The 14,746-nt window shown below is 39.0% G+C and overlaps 1 protein-coding gene and 1 non-coding gene across 30 annotated transcripts in view; both read right to left on the bottom strand.

The window, feature by feature from the left end:
• Positions 1-12,478, bottom strand: part of AOPEP (aminopeptidase O (putative)) — a 343,279-nt gene extending 330,801 nt beyond the window's left edge. For 22 of the 29 annotated variants that reach the window (XM_045043607.1, XM_045043608.1, XM_045043612.1 and 19 more), the window contains exon 1: positions 12,355-12,478. The gene's annotated coding sequence lies outside the window, so the exon portion shown is untranslated. The remainder of the gene's footprint in view (positions 1-12,354) is intronic. The other 7 variants (XM_045043604.1, XM_045043600.1, XM_045043605.1 and 4 more) reach the window with 3 other exon arrangements.
• LOC111557684 lies at positions 3,011-3,155 on the bottom strand. The gene has a single exon (XR_002737914.1). It is a non-coding gene; the product is annotated as a U4 spliceosomal RNA (small nuclear RNA).
• Positions 12,479-14,746: the final 2,268 nt, after the last annotated feature.

Here is a 14,746-nt window from a genome sequence, read left to right as displayed (position 1 = left end):
AAGACCGACTGCCTAATGGACAGGTGGGCAGGGCTTTTTATTTATCCTGCTTCCTTCCTGCCAACACCAGTACTGAAAGCCTGCAGAAGGGCCCACTCCTAAAGTAGTACTCTAGGGCAAAGAAAGAGTCTGGGCTCTACCACACCTGTTCCTCCTATCGAGAAGAAATATGGGTTAGATTTCATTCTGAAATATTAGCACCGTAGGTGGTTTGAAACAGCTTCCTGAAAGGAGCTTACCCCCATTCCTGATGGGGGATGTCATGATACCATGCCCTCACACCCCTCAAAAAAAAAAAAAACACCCTGAAGACACTGGATATTTAACCACTTTTTTTTCACTTCCTTTTCACACTGCAAAGAGGACTACCTCTTTTTGTAGTTATCTATCCTAAGTAGGTGACACAATTACAAGTCACTGCCTTTATTCTTATTCATTTCAAGAAGCCCTAACTGAGTCCTAGGTAGTGAGGCATAGAGAAAGCTGGTAACTGAGGCTGTCTCCAAAGAGAACTGGGAGAGGGAAGAGGGGAGGGTGAGAGAGAGAGATGCTTCCTGCCCCAATTTTTGTTCTTGAATCATTTTTCTGGTAACTAGATAAAATAATTTTATATAATTCTATGCAGTAAAAAATCATACATCATTTTAGATAAATCTACTCCTGCCCCAACAGTGAACTTAGGGTACTAGCCTATAGGCACACTGACACAGTATTTTCTTAATACTATTGATCCCTTTTTGGCTTCTAACACATGGCTTGGAGACTGCAAAAAGATATACTTTTCCAGTATTTTCTCAATTAAATCCATTCCTTTTCTGTATAAAGTTGTAATATGTAGCCCCATAACTATAAACATAGGCTTCCTAAAGACTATTTGGAAAACATGAACTATATAACAACAAATTTTTAAATCTGACTGGTTTTGTGTTATAATGTTATACTGTCCAACTGGCCTTTGGGGGGCATCTTTAACCTAGGAAGGAAACTCATGATTTCTAGAACTTTATCCCAAGCATCTCTATACAATTTACCAGTGAGTATTAAATATTCAGAGAGCTTCACTGCTAGCAATTAAGATTCATATCTGTGAATATCTTCAGCAATTCAGGAACACATCTGTATCTTAGAACTCCTCAAGGATAAAATTGTAATCCAATAAATTACTGCTCTTCTCAAAGATCTAGCACAGTGTTTCTCAAAGCGTAGGCTGAGGATCACATGCATAAGAATGATCTGGTGAGGGGCACCTGGGTGGCTCAATCCATTAAGCGTCTGACTCTTGATTTCGGCATAGGTCATGATCTCATGATCATGGTGGGGTCAAGCCCCGTGTCATGCTCTGCAAGGACAGCACAGAACCTACTTGGGGTTGTCTCTCTCCCTCTCTCTGCCCTTGCCCTGCTCATGTGCTCTTACTCAAAATAAAGAAACTTAAAAAAAAAAAAAATAATAAGATCTCGTTAAAATACCAACTAGTGAGCTCCAAGAATGTGCATTTCTAACAAATTCCATATTGACGCTGCTGGTCTAGCAACCAGACTTTGAGAACCACTGGCTTAATCTAACTCTGGTTATAGTAACTCTGGTCTCTTCCCAATCAACACTGTTTAGGATTCACTGTGGAGTTCAATGATGCTAAAAAATGGCTCCACTTGGCAAATTCTCTAACCACTTTCCATAGGGCTTCTTGTGTAAGACTCTTCTCAGTATCTTCAAGAAGTTTCCATCATTCAGAACTTGTAGTATGGGTGAAAAGTTTGTCCTTTCTTGGCATCTGCAGGGATAAATACCCTTAACATCCTTCCCCTACTTCCTGGACTCTGTCTGACCTTACAGCCCCCACTTCCTACCCTGCGTGGACAACCTTCTGTCCTCTATAGGAAACCATACTTCCTACAGCAGGAAAGCTGTAGGAAGGGCAAGAGGTCACTCTGTTCCTCTTAGGAAACTACATTTCCTTTAGCCAGAAATCAAGACAGACTCCCTCTACTTAATGATTTATTTGGTGATTGTCACAGGGCTACAGCTATAGACAACCAAGGACAAGGAAACGAGTACTGTACCCAAAGGCAAAATTTGACAAAATTAGATTCTTTAGAAATAGCATTCAGATCTCAATATTTACACTCTGCTCTTCCATGGGAATAAATATATAACAGATTTCTCCATTGAGAGATAGGTCCACAATTTACACACTACAAATAGGTGTCCCATTCTCTGTAAATGGCTTTCAAATCCATCTCACTGAGGTTTAAAATATACTCCTAGTGATTATCATGGTCTCAGTGGTGAACTGAACATATATGCAGTTCATCCTTCCCAAGAAAAGAGATTTCAACTAATTCCTAAAAACTGAAAAGCATTTGGGAGAAAGATAAGAAAGAAAACATATTTGATATAGCTTCAATATCTTAGAAGATCTCCAGGATCTCCACTATCTTTTCAATTTGAATATACAACTGAACATATGTAATTGGAGACCATGTTAAAATTAATTAGGATGATTTAAAAGGCAGGTTAAACAGTTTATTTTTCAGGGCGCCTGGGTGGCTCAGTTAAGCATCCAACTTCGGCTCAGGTCATGATCTTGCGGTTTGTGAGTTCAAGTCCTGCGTCGGGCTCTGTGCTGACAGCTCAGAGCCTGGAGTCTGCCTCAGATTCTGTGTCTCCCCTTCTCTCTGCCCCTCCCATGCTCTTGCTCTGTTTCTCTCTGTTTTGCAATAATAAATAAACGTTAAAAAAAAAGAATTAAAAAAAAATTTATTTTTCTTTGAGACTTCGATATATGCTTAAGGAAAAAGTGTAGACCTGGAGAATGATACAGAACAATAGCAACAGGGAAGGATATTTAAAAAAAAATTTTTTTTAATGTTTATTTATTTTTGAGACAGACACTAACAGAATGCAAGTGGGTTAGGGGCAGAGAGAGAAGGAGCCAAAGCAGGCTCCAGGCTCTGAGATGTCAGCACAGAGCCAGACACAGGGCTCGAACCCACAATCTGCGAGATCATGACCTGAGCCAAAGTCAAATGCTCAACCAACTGAACCACCGAGGTGCCCCAACAGGGAAGGATATTTTTAGGAAAGTTTTCAATTAGCAATAATCACGCCTCAGATAAACCTCATTGGCTACGATACTGCCACTGTGCAAAGCTGGAAGGATATTTTTAAAATGTTAGCCATAAACTGGTTAAATGCTGCAAATACTGCATAACATTAACAATTTACCAAGGAGTGTGAAAAATATGACTTTCTTAAATCATTATAAGAAAATGACTAAACAAAACATATTCTATGACCATGGTATTTCCAGAACCTAAAACACTCTATTAGAAAAGTCATTAAACCATGTTCAGAATCAAAATGATTTGTTACTAACAACAAAGTCCTTGGGCATACGTGTGTTCGAATGCCATCACTGAAGAATCTTGTATTTGTCCAATACTGAGTGTGGTTGCAGACTGAGCACAAAAATCAAGTGTCATCCACCGCTAGAGAACAACCGATGGGGATGTAATGCTGCTGCTTTTTAAAGCACAACTTCTGCGATAAAATGTTTCTGGCCTGCTTTTGTACTTAGGATGAATGTCCATTTTCGTGGTTTGGAGAGAACAACTCATTTCTCCTTTGAGGTGTTAGATCCTAAATACCAAAATTAAGTCCTCAAGAAAAACTGGTCATCGTTCTTTATTGAAGTAACAGATTAATCTTTTTCTTGGAAATCCTCATATTTAAGTATAGAAATAAGGTCATAAAACATCAGTTCATCACCATTAGGGGATTTAGCCATAATAGGATATTCCTAGACAGAGCTACTTATTATACTAGATCAAATATAGTAAAATACTGATCAAATAGATCAGCACTCACAAAAAATAATTCATGTAAGAATCAAGTAAAAATGTCAAGGCTTTTAATGCCACCTACTTACTTCCTATTTGGCAAGACAATACTTGGGATATTACAATAAAACCTACAACAGCTGATATCTGTGGATAAGTTTTTTTTTTTAATGCCTTGTAAAAGAGGTGGGAGTTATTGCACTCTTTCTTGATGAATAATGCAAAGTAAGCATTATTACATAGGAGAAAGCATCTAAAGGTATATTCCATGAATATGTCCAGCTTACTGAGTCCACTGTAATTACTTCTCAATCAACACCACACATACATATAATCACAGCTTAAAAATAAATATGAAACAGGGGCGCCTGGGTGGCTCAGTCGGTTGGGTGTCCGACTTTGGCTCAGGTCATGATCTCACAGCTTGTGGGTTCGCGCCCCACGTAGGGATCTGTGCTGACAGCTCAGAGCCTGGAGCCTGCTTCAGATTCTGTGTCTCCCTCTCTCTCTGCCCCTCCCCTGCTCACACTCTGTGTCCCTCTCTCTCTCTCTCTCAAAAATAAACATTAAAATTTTTTTTTAAATAATAAATATAAAATAATAAAGAGCAAAAGAGAAAACAATGGGGTGGGGGGAGGCAAGGGAAAAGAAGAACATCTCTAAGAGGTTGTAAGATTTAAGGATATGTTGATACGTCTTCTGCCAAAGATAGCAGACTTCATAATGAGGTGCCCAAATGCAAAAGAAATACCCTGAAATTAGGTCACACAGCACAGAACCTGGGCTTATTGAAAAGTAATATACTTATAAGTAAAGGATCACAAAATCAGATCAAGAAAATATTGAAAAAGAAACAAAAAAGAACTCCTCACCTAAAAAATACTACAAAAACCAAGCTGAATAAATTCCATGACTTTTTAAAAAAAATTTTTTTATATTTATTCATTTTTGAAAGACAGAGAGAGAGACAGAGCATGAGCTGTGGAGGGGCAGAGAGAGAAGGAGACAGAATCTGAAGTAGGTTCCAGGCTCTAAGCTGTCAGCACAGAGCCTGATGCGGGGCCTGAACCCATAAACCATGAGATCATGATCTGAGCTGAAGTCGGATAATGAGCCACCCACGTGCCCCCCCCCCCCTGCCCCCACCATGACTTTTTAAAACACTACAGAAGAAAGGTTCATGGTCAGGGAATTGATAATGTTAGAAAAAGAACTGAGAAACACTTAATGGATAGAGTAAAGAAACAAACATCCAAAAAATCAGTTCTGGCAGCTGCTTTCCCAGCTTGTTCCGTAACTATAGGCTTTCTCTCTCTCCCCAAATTACCTACTCAGTGCCAACAACCTTTGCCTTCACTCCATTCGGTGAACCAATGGTCCATTCTTGACATTTTCACTACTTGGAACAGTTCCATCCTTAAATACTTCATTTCCATAATCTTATATCAGAGCATGGCCTCCTATTCTCCCTATTCTTTCTCCTAATTATTCACCAACTCTTATTATATTGAAACTCCAGTCCCTCAGCTTTTCCATTATCTTCAATGCATCTGCTCCCTCTGGTTCTAGGACAAAGGCTCCAATCAGGGAGTGATTTTGCCCCTCAGAGGGTATCTGGCAATGTTCGGAGATATTTTTGAGGGTCACAACTAGAGGGGAAGGCATATAGTAAGTAGAGGCCAAGAAGGCTAAACATCCTACACCGCACAAAACAGCCCCACAGCTTCTACATTTCTGAAGTTGAGAATCTCTACTCTGTGGTCTTCTTTAGATAATGTGGTTCCTTTCTTCAATCACTCTTAGAACATTTTAACCTCAATTCTCTTGCTCTTTCATCCTTCTGATACCTATTCTATAAAACCTTTCAACCAACTGAACACCCAAGTTTTCTACTTCTAAAGTCAGTGTACTGAACTCAACCAAAGCTAAAGAAATAATTAAATAAATATCACACGACCATGCAAAAGGTGGATGCTACATATTCACAGATTCCAACCTCAATGAGACCCCCAGCATTACCAGGCAGGCAACCTTTCATGTGTCTCTCTCTAGTTGCCCCCTCAACTCCTGTTCTTTCCCCTCAGTGACTACTCTAAACTTTTACCTCTATCCCCAATCCTCCACCGAATCAGCACTCAATATCAGCAAATTTACCCGCTTCATTTAGGAAAGTTTGCTACCATCAGACAAGAATTTTCCCATATTCCCTCCCCACCTACAAACTTATTCACATTTATCCCCACCCTTTCCCAAGCAGTCCCTTCCAGGAAGGTGGAGTAAGTGTCCTTCCTGTCCCAGGACTCCCCGATCACAGCCTGTGACATCCTCTCCCACTGGCCTTCTCTGGAACCCTGCTTCATCAATCATCCAGCCCCTAAGGCCCCTCCCTCAACTTCATCCTCTCTCTCTCTCTCCACCCTTTACATCTCAGAAATAAGTGATTGTTCCAATCTCTTCTGGGGGGGGGGGAACATGAACAAAAACCCTTCCTTACTCCCACATTCCCCTCCAGCTCTTCTCTCTCTCTCCCCTCACAGCCAAATTCCTAAAAAGGACTGTCTTCACTCCCCACCCCCATTATTCCGTCTCCCTTCCAGTCCACTGCTTACATCCTACCGTGCCACAAAAATTCCACAGTGGAGGCAAATGACTTCCTATTTATCAACTGCAGTAGGTTCTTCCAGTCCTGAATTCTGGAGCATTAACACACATGACCGTACCCTCCTTAAATTTCTCTCCTCTTTTGGTATTTGTGGTACCATTCTCCTCTATCCCTTCCTGCCAATTTGGTGCTTCCTTCTCCCCCTTCGTAGATGCTGGTGTGTCCTCCAGCTCTAGCTTCAGTTTTTCTCATGTGCAATCCATGCTCTATTCACTCTGACCTCATACACCCAGTCCTAATCTCCTCTAAGTTTTCACTCAGTAACCCAAGTACCCCAGATTTCTTACTCTCAGCCACACGTAAACAATTGCAAAGTCTTACTGATTTAACTTGAATATCTCTTGAATCCATCCTATCAATTCATTCTCTTGGCAACCTATCCAATTCAAGTCATTCTCTCTCACCTAGAACGTATTATAAGATTAAGTACATATGAGTAAAAATGGGAGTCCCTCTTACAAGTAAGGATGCTACATACATACAACGAGGTATGATTAAAAAGAACACAGAACGTTGGAACTCTTTTTTAAAAAATGGATTCTAATACCGTTTGAATATAGGGAAATCATTTAAGCATCCCAGGCTTCAGATTCCCAACTGCTGAATGAAGGGTATGAGAGAAATATCTAAGGACCCTTTGCACCCTTAACATTCATTCTATAATTCTATTTCCGCCAGACATTACTCAGACAGACAGTTGATACCTCCAAATATGCACCATACTTGCTACATATGCAAAACATTATTACTGCAGATGAAATAGGCTGATATATCTCTCTTTTGCTGCCAAAACCTATCAAGCATATCCCAATTCCCATCAGTTTCAAAAACCAAACCTTCAGCTGCAAGTGTCAAAGAAATAAAATGTAAACAAAGGAAAAAGCCAAGAAAAAATTATAATGAAATTGATTATATATATAAAAATGTTATCTGAAGATAATTTCTTCAGGAATCAAACCATGCAGAGTAATGAGTTAGCAACAAAATGAATGTGCCATAAACCATCCTGACAGTAACATTATAAACAAAAAACTCTTTTTACACACAGAAAAAGAGTGCGGGAATTGTGCGACATCTAAAGTCAAATGCCAACAAAATATATATGCAATATGAGATCTTAAAACGTTTCAAAATCTGTTTTTTCAAAGACAGGCTCTCAGAGAAAGATAATATGAACTAAGCTTTGAAAATGCAGTTTGAATGCCATTCAAATGTTATCGCCCAGCCAAAGAAGAAGCACCTGTCATCCTTTTGACAATTTGGGCTCAGAGGCTCTTCTGTTACCTACTGAGCTCAGAAGTAATGTTCTATTTTAAAAACGGTATAAAAAGAGAAGGTAGAGGAAGAGTGTGGCAGGCAAGAGAATTTACCTTGCAAAACTGGTAGTGAGCCAAATGTCAACACAAAACATAGGATAAATCAACTCTGGAGCCACCCAGCCTGAGTTCAAATCCCAATTTCACCACTTTGCCAGCCTTGCAATTTTAACAATTCAATTACTTTTCTCTGTGCCTGGTTTCTTCATCTATAAAAGAGAATGGTGATAGTACCTACTTCACAGGTAAAGTGCTTGGAATAATGCCAGGCATGCTGTAAACACTATAGAAATACTATGTAATGTTATCATGATTATTATTTCCCTTATTATATTTAGACTAAATAATAGGTGAGAAGAAAAATTACACTATAATGCATGCTCAAGCTCCAGTTTAACACTATTAACAGGCATTTTGTTTACTGTTCAATAACATTATTTCAAGTATTTCCATTCCCATCCTCTAGAAGTTCACAAACCAAATCACCAAGTATTAAATTCATACTATATGGAATGAGAAGTCTATAATAGCATGATTCAATATGCATCAAAAGTATAGTATATGCTATATACATACAATGGAATGTTAGCCATAAAAGGAATGAAATTCTGATAGATGCTACCACACAGATGAACTCTACTACAACATGGGTGAACACTGAAAATATATGAAGTGAAATAAACCAGATACAAAAGGATAGTGTATGACTCCACCTAGAATAGGTAAATTCATAGAAACAGAAAGTAGAATAGAGGTTACCAGGGGCTGGGGGGAGGGGGAGAGGGGAATAGGAAATCATTTTTTCATGGGTATAGAGTTTCTGTTTGGAATGATGAAAAAAATATGGAAATGGATAATGGTGATAATTAAACAATACTACAAATGTGCTTAATTGCAATGAATTATATGCTTAAAAATGGTTAAAATAGTTAATTTTATATCATGAATATTTCACCACAATCAAAATCTTTAAAACATACAACCTACATTTTCAACAGGAAGTTTTAACATGAGTATCAGCTTTAATGGTACTAAAATTAAAAAAGTAGATCACTTATTCTCAAGTTCCTGACTAGGGATACCAAAGGAGTCAATATCAACTCCTAGCTTGAACTTGGTTTAAAATACATGCTTGAAAATGGGTACACACTTTGTAAATTCAATAAGGAACATTATTTCATTTTGCTTATAGTCAATTTTTTTTAGCTCATTGAAGACAGAAAAAAGAGAATTACACTGAGAAGGTAGCTTTATATGTGACCAATGCATAATGGTAGTTCTATGAGGAGGTATTTATCCACATAGAATCATAACATGAGAGCAACAGCATACCTGTGCAGAGCACAATAAACAGATGTATAAATCAACTGGTATTCAATTCAAAAGCAGAGTGGGTTCCCATATATTGGTAAACCATAATTTAAACCACTGAAATATCCCCAAAATTCAAAACAGAAATTAAAAGTCTATTATTTTGATACATATAATAACATGAAATATTTGAAGTCTTCACTCCAAACAGTGCAACCAAAAAGCATATTGCATTTCAAAGACAAAATGAAAGTAAATTTAATAAATTAGCATTTTCCCAGAATGGCTAAGGTTAAGGCACTCTAGTTAGGATAATTTAATTCTCCAGTAAACTCATAAATATTATATATCAAATATCATTCAAAGAATAACAATTTCCAGAGAACTAGAATGCAATTTTCAAAGAACCTAAGGCCCAAACTAGACTAATAATATTAGCAAACACTTACATGGCTCTTCCAATATGCCTGATTTGTTCTAAGCTCTTTTCATAAACTAACTCACTTTATCCTCACAACATCTTCTGATAAAAAGTATCTTATTATTCCCATTTTACAAATGAGCAAATTGAGGTGTAGAGGGGTCAACTGTCCTGTCTGGGCTCACTGAGCTGCTAGTAAGTGACAGAGCTAGGACCTGAATAATGGAAGTGTGGTTCCCCAGTCCCTGAATGTTTTTATTTTTTTAATGTTTATTTATTTATTTTGAGAGAGAGAGAGAGAGAGAGAGAGAGAGAGAGAGAGAGAGAGAGAGAGAAGGCAAAGGGCAGAGGGAGAAAAAAATCCCAAGCAGGCTCCACGCAGCCAGCGCAGAGCCCAACGAGGGGCCTTAACTCACAAACCGTGAGATCATGACAGCCACCCAGGAGCCACCCCACGCTCCCCCCAACCTCATCCCTATGGTTAATCACTATGGCTTACTATCTCTTGGTGACAGTGAGGAATGGAATACATAAAGTATAGGTAAACTCCAAATGCAAAGCAGTTTGGGTGGTCAAATATAATAAAATCTCTGAGGAAATTACCAAATTATAACACAGGACAGTAAGAGGGCACTTGGGATGAGCACTGGATGTTGTATGTAAACGATGAACCACAGGAATCTACCCCAAAAACCAAAAGCACATTTCACACACTGTATGTTAGCCAATTTGACAATAAATTATATTATAAATAAATAAAAATAAAAAATAAATTTAAAAATTTTTAATTAAAAAAATAAAATGACTGCTCTGAGCAGCATCAGGGTGGTTCAGTCAGTTGAACATCAGACTTCAGCTTAGGTCATGATCTCATGGTTTGTGAGTTCAAGTCCCACATTGGGCTCTCTGCTGTTAGCACAGAGCCCACTTCAGATCCTCTGTCCCCCTCACTGTGCCCCTCCCCTGCTTGAACTCTCTCCAAAATAAATAAATATTAAAGAATAAATAAATAAATAAAATGACTGCTCTAAGACATTAAGAAAAGATTAAAATACATCAGTATACTTAGTATTTAAGAAGGCAAGGAATTGTTTAGGACATTAAAATTTTTTCTATCCAAAATAGTCAATAGGATTTTCAATTCTTAAAGGGGTAAAACTTTCCAAAATCATGAATTACACATTCCCTGAGGGGTCTAAAAAGAAGGAAGAAGGGTACTGAGCAATCTTGCTTCCCACTTATCTCATTCTTAAGGATTGTGTGTGTGTGTGTGTGTGTGTGTGTGTGTGTGTGTGTGTGTGTATGTCTAGGGGGAATCATAAATTAAGCTTTCCAGGCATTTTAATTCCAGGTATATAAGAACTTAATACTAAAGATATTACAAAGTGTCAAATCATTTAGATAGATGAGTGAATAAACTCACACAATTAGATGTGACTACTGTGAAAAGGCTGGAATTTTATCATTTATAGTAGAGTCATTTAAAAACAAACAAACAAAAAAAAGGTATATGCTTTGAAGTCATACACGGACCTGAACTTAAAGCCTGGCTCCAGCATTTAGTTAGAGTTTTTGGCAAGTTAACCTCATATACCTGAGCTCGTTTCCTTCTCTGTAAATTGAGGATTAGTAATTCCTAACTCACACAAGGTTGTTGTGTGAGCTAAGAAGAAAACATACGCAAAGTGTCAAATGAAGTCCCTGAGACACAGCAGATGGTTAACAATGAGTGACTATTATTATTCCATAACCTTATTCTACTTTGCCCCCTGAATATTAGAAGAATCTAATCTTACCAATTAGCAAGTAATTGGCAGGCTTCTCAAAATTATATGAAGATATGCTCTATTCAAAAATGGAACATACTTAAAGACAAACACAAAACCAAACCATCACCAGATCATAGATTTCAGAATCCTGCCTTTCCTCCCATATCTATTCTGGTTGGTTTTGTAACAACCGGTGTCCCACTATCAACAATATGAATTTTTTTTTTATTTTTTGCTGTCTACACATTCCCAGTGGGGTTCTGATACTTATTTTGCTGACTAACTTTGCAAAGGTACTTGTCACCACCGCTTGAAAACCAAAAAGAAAACTAGGAATAAGGAATATTTTAATGAGATGCTGTAACTGTTCCATCCATCTCAGCAGTTGATTGGATCCCATGTGGATCATTTATTATCACACTAGATTTTCACATTCCTTCCCCATTCCCTTATTCAACAAATACGTGCGTTAAGGAGTAAAACTGACTGACAGAAAGAATGCTCTTTAGGGACACCCAAATTCAAAGCTTGGTGATCTCAGTAAGGATTCTTGGGGCGGGTGTTGGGGGTGGTACAGGGTTGGGGGGGCAGGGAAGGTGGTTGGGCTTCACTGCAAGTGGAAATTAAGAGAACTGTAAACTGTTTTTGTCTCCTTAAACACGACTGGAGATGAGTCCTGTGGAGCTAGGAGCGGGGGGGGGGGGGGGGGGGGGGGGCGAAGTGGGCCTGGAGGCAAAAGAAGGAGACAAATGCAGGCTGAAGAAGGGTCTGTGCCAGTGGGGAGAGGAGAGGTCAGTGCCCATCGCCACCCCAAGAGCTGAGGCGGAGAGAAGTGGCAGCTCAGCCCAAGTCCCCAGGACGGGTTCAGCCTCAGGAGTCTGAGACGACTCAGAGGGGATAGGGACCCCACCGAGGAAGATGAGGATTGAGGAGGGTTCCCGGTCGCCTCTAGAACAGGATGCTGCTGTCCCCGCCGCCATCGCAGCGCGAAAGGAGAGGAAGGCAAGGACCCAACTGGGAGCGTACAAGTTACCTGTCTCAGTCGCCTGCCCACCGGTCTCCACTTCCGCAGACTCTGGGTTACCACGGGCTACCCCGGCCGCGTCGAGTGACGTCATCCACGCGCGCCCGGGCCGCTGCCGGCCCGGCCCACCCCTTCAGGAAGACTGGGCGGAGTCTCCGAGGGGAGGTCTGCGCAAGCGCAGAGCTGCGGCGAGCGTAGGCTGGTGGGGAATGTTCGGCTGGTTTTCGGAAGTGTGGGGTTGCCCTTGTTTCTCGATTATTTCTAATTGCAAAGTCTTACAAGTATTTAGGAAAGGAAAAGTTACTGAATTACAGTAGTGCACTTTTTTTCCTTATGTTTTTTCGGACTCTGTTATATATAAGTGTACATATTCACTCCACCACAATTTATTAAAATCCGACTATGCCCGGCAAGCAGTCTGGGGTACGGCAGTGCACAAAACAGTAATCTCTTTGTGGAGATTCCTTTCTAGTTGAGAAAGTACATATTGAGTAACTCAACAAATCTACATGCATTCGTAGAGATCAGAAGTGTGTGGAGGGAAAAAGTTGCCGCAGAAACTAAAGGACAGAGAGTGCCCTATTAGTTTGAGATGTTAAGGAAGTAACTCTGTAGAGACTTGTTGAACTGAGAAGAAGCCAGCTCTGTCAAGATCTGGAGGAAGAACAACCAAGAGAAGTGTTGACATGTTCGCAAGCTATGAGGAGGGAATAAAATGTGGTGCCCTTGAGAAAGAAAGTAGGGTAGGGAAAAAAACCGAAGATGAGAACAACAAGGCAAGGAGAGTCCTGATATTGCAGAGCCTTTCTGGGTTATCATAAGTGGCATGGGTTTTATTTGAAGTGTAATGGGTAGACAGTGAAGAGGTTTAGACATGCAAGTAACAGGATCTGATTTTATAAAACCGCCCTAGCTGTTGTGTATACAATGAACGATATTGTGTATAGTAGCTCGTTGGAAGACAAGAAAGGATGCAAAGAGACAATTGCTTTTGCAGTGATGGTGTAAGGAATGATGGAGAAAAGTTGACAAATTTAATAATTTGGGGCTAGAGATGACAGCCTTGGAGATGGATTACATAAGGCGATAAAGGGAAAGAAAGGTGTCAAAAATTACTCCTAAACTATGGGCCATCTCGCGAATAGAGACTATGGAGAAATGGAGTTCATGGTCCCTACTTAGCTCTAGATGATTTTTGCCAACCAGGAGTGCTGGCTTGGTGATGTCAGATCCTCTCATTTTTAAAGATAAATCAATATACGGATAAATATACAGATACTTACATAAAATTTCTTAAATTTTAAATGTTAGTCACTAATTCAAATTTTGTTAAATTTTTATTTTGGACCAAACAAAACACATCTGCAGGCTACAACTTTGCCTCCTTGGTGGATATTTTCCCAGCAGGGTGACTTCATCTACTCTTGCGGGACTACAACTTGTAAGCTGATAACTCCCAAGTCTGTTTCTCCACCCAGGCCTTTCTAAAATTTCCTATCAAAATACTCAAACTTCACCTAGACATCCAGTTCTCATCTCAAACTTGACATTTAAAACTGAACTCATCATCTACCCTCACCCTCAAACCCAGCCTACTTAGTTATTCTCTGTGTCTGTTAACAGTATCAACATCCACCAAGTCACCCAAGCCTAAAATCCAGGATGATCCCAGACTCGTATCTCTCCCTTATCCCACAGTCCAACTAAACATGTGCTGACCTTGCTCTTCTCAATATTTATCACATCTGCCCATCACCTCCATTCTTAACTGACTACTGCCTTTGATGAAGCATTTGTATCTCTTTTTGGGAAAGTCACATAACCTTTCTGCGCCTCTGTTTTTTCACTTGTAAAATGAGAGGATTGAGCTAGTTGATTTCTAAGATCTGTTCCATTTGTAAAATTCTGTCTTCTAAAGCCACCAAACATATCACAATCACTGCCTAGAATTTTTTTGTGGTTTTTGCCTGGCTGTTTTAATACCAAAGATATTGTGAATAGGTTAACAGGGGAAAAAAAGGACTTGATTAAAATAAGCAATACAAAATGAAATTAACAAATAGCTAAAACTACTCACAGTTTTGTTATAGAATAAAAAATGAAAGAAACTACTGGTTGGTAATATTGAAAACTGGAAAAATTGAGAAAAACAGACATGGCAAATACAATTTCTCTTTTATTAAATGTTGATGGGAAAACAAATATTCTTGACAAAATTTAAATCTACAAGGTTTGTGCAGAAAAAAAAAATCTGTCTTGGTTAATTAACCACAAAAGAAAGTTTGTAATACCAGAAGCTCTAATGGCTATAATTTTTCATGAAGAAAAAAAAATACTGAATTTTAACTTTAGTGTAAAGTTTATATGTAAAAAAACTGAAACTGATTCCAGTAAAAATAAT

Source organism: Felis catus, chromosome D4, assembly GCF_018350175.1.
Source record: "Felis catus isolate Fca126 chromosome D4, F.catus_Fca126_mat1.0, whole genome shotgun sequence".
NCBI classification, from domain to species: Eukaryota; Metazoa; Chordata; class Mammalia; order Carnivora; family Felidae; genus Felis; species Felis catus.
This window is presented reverse-complemented; position numbering and strand designations above follow the sequence as displayed.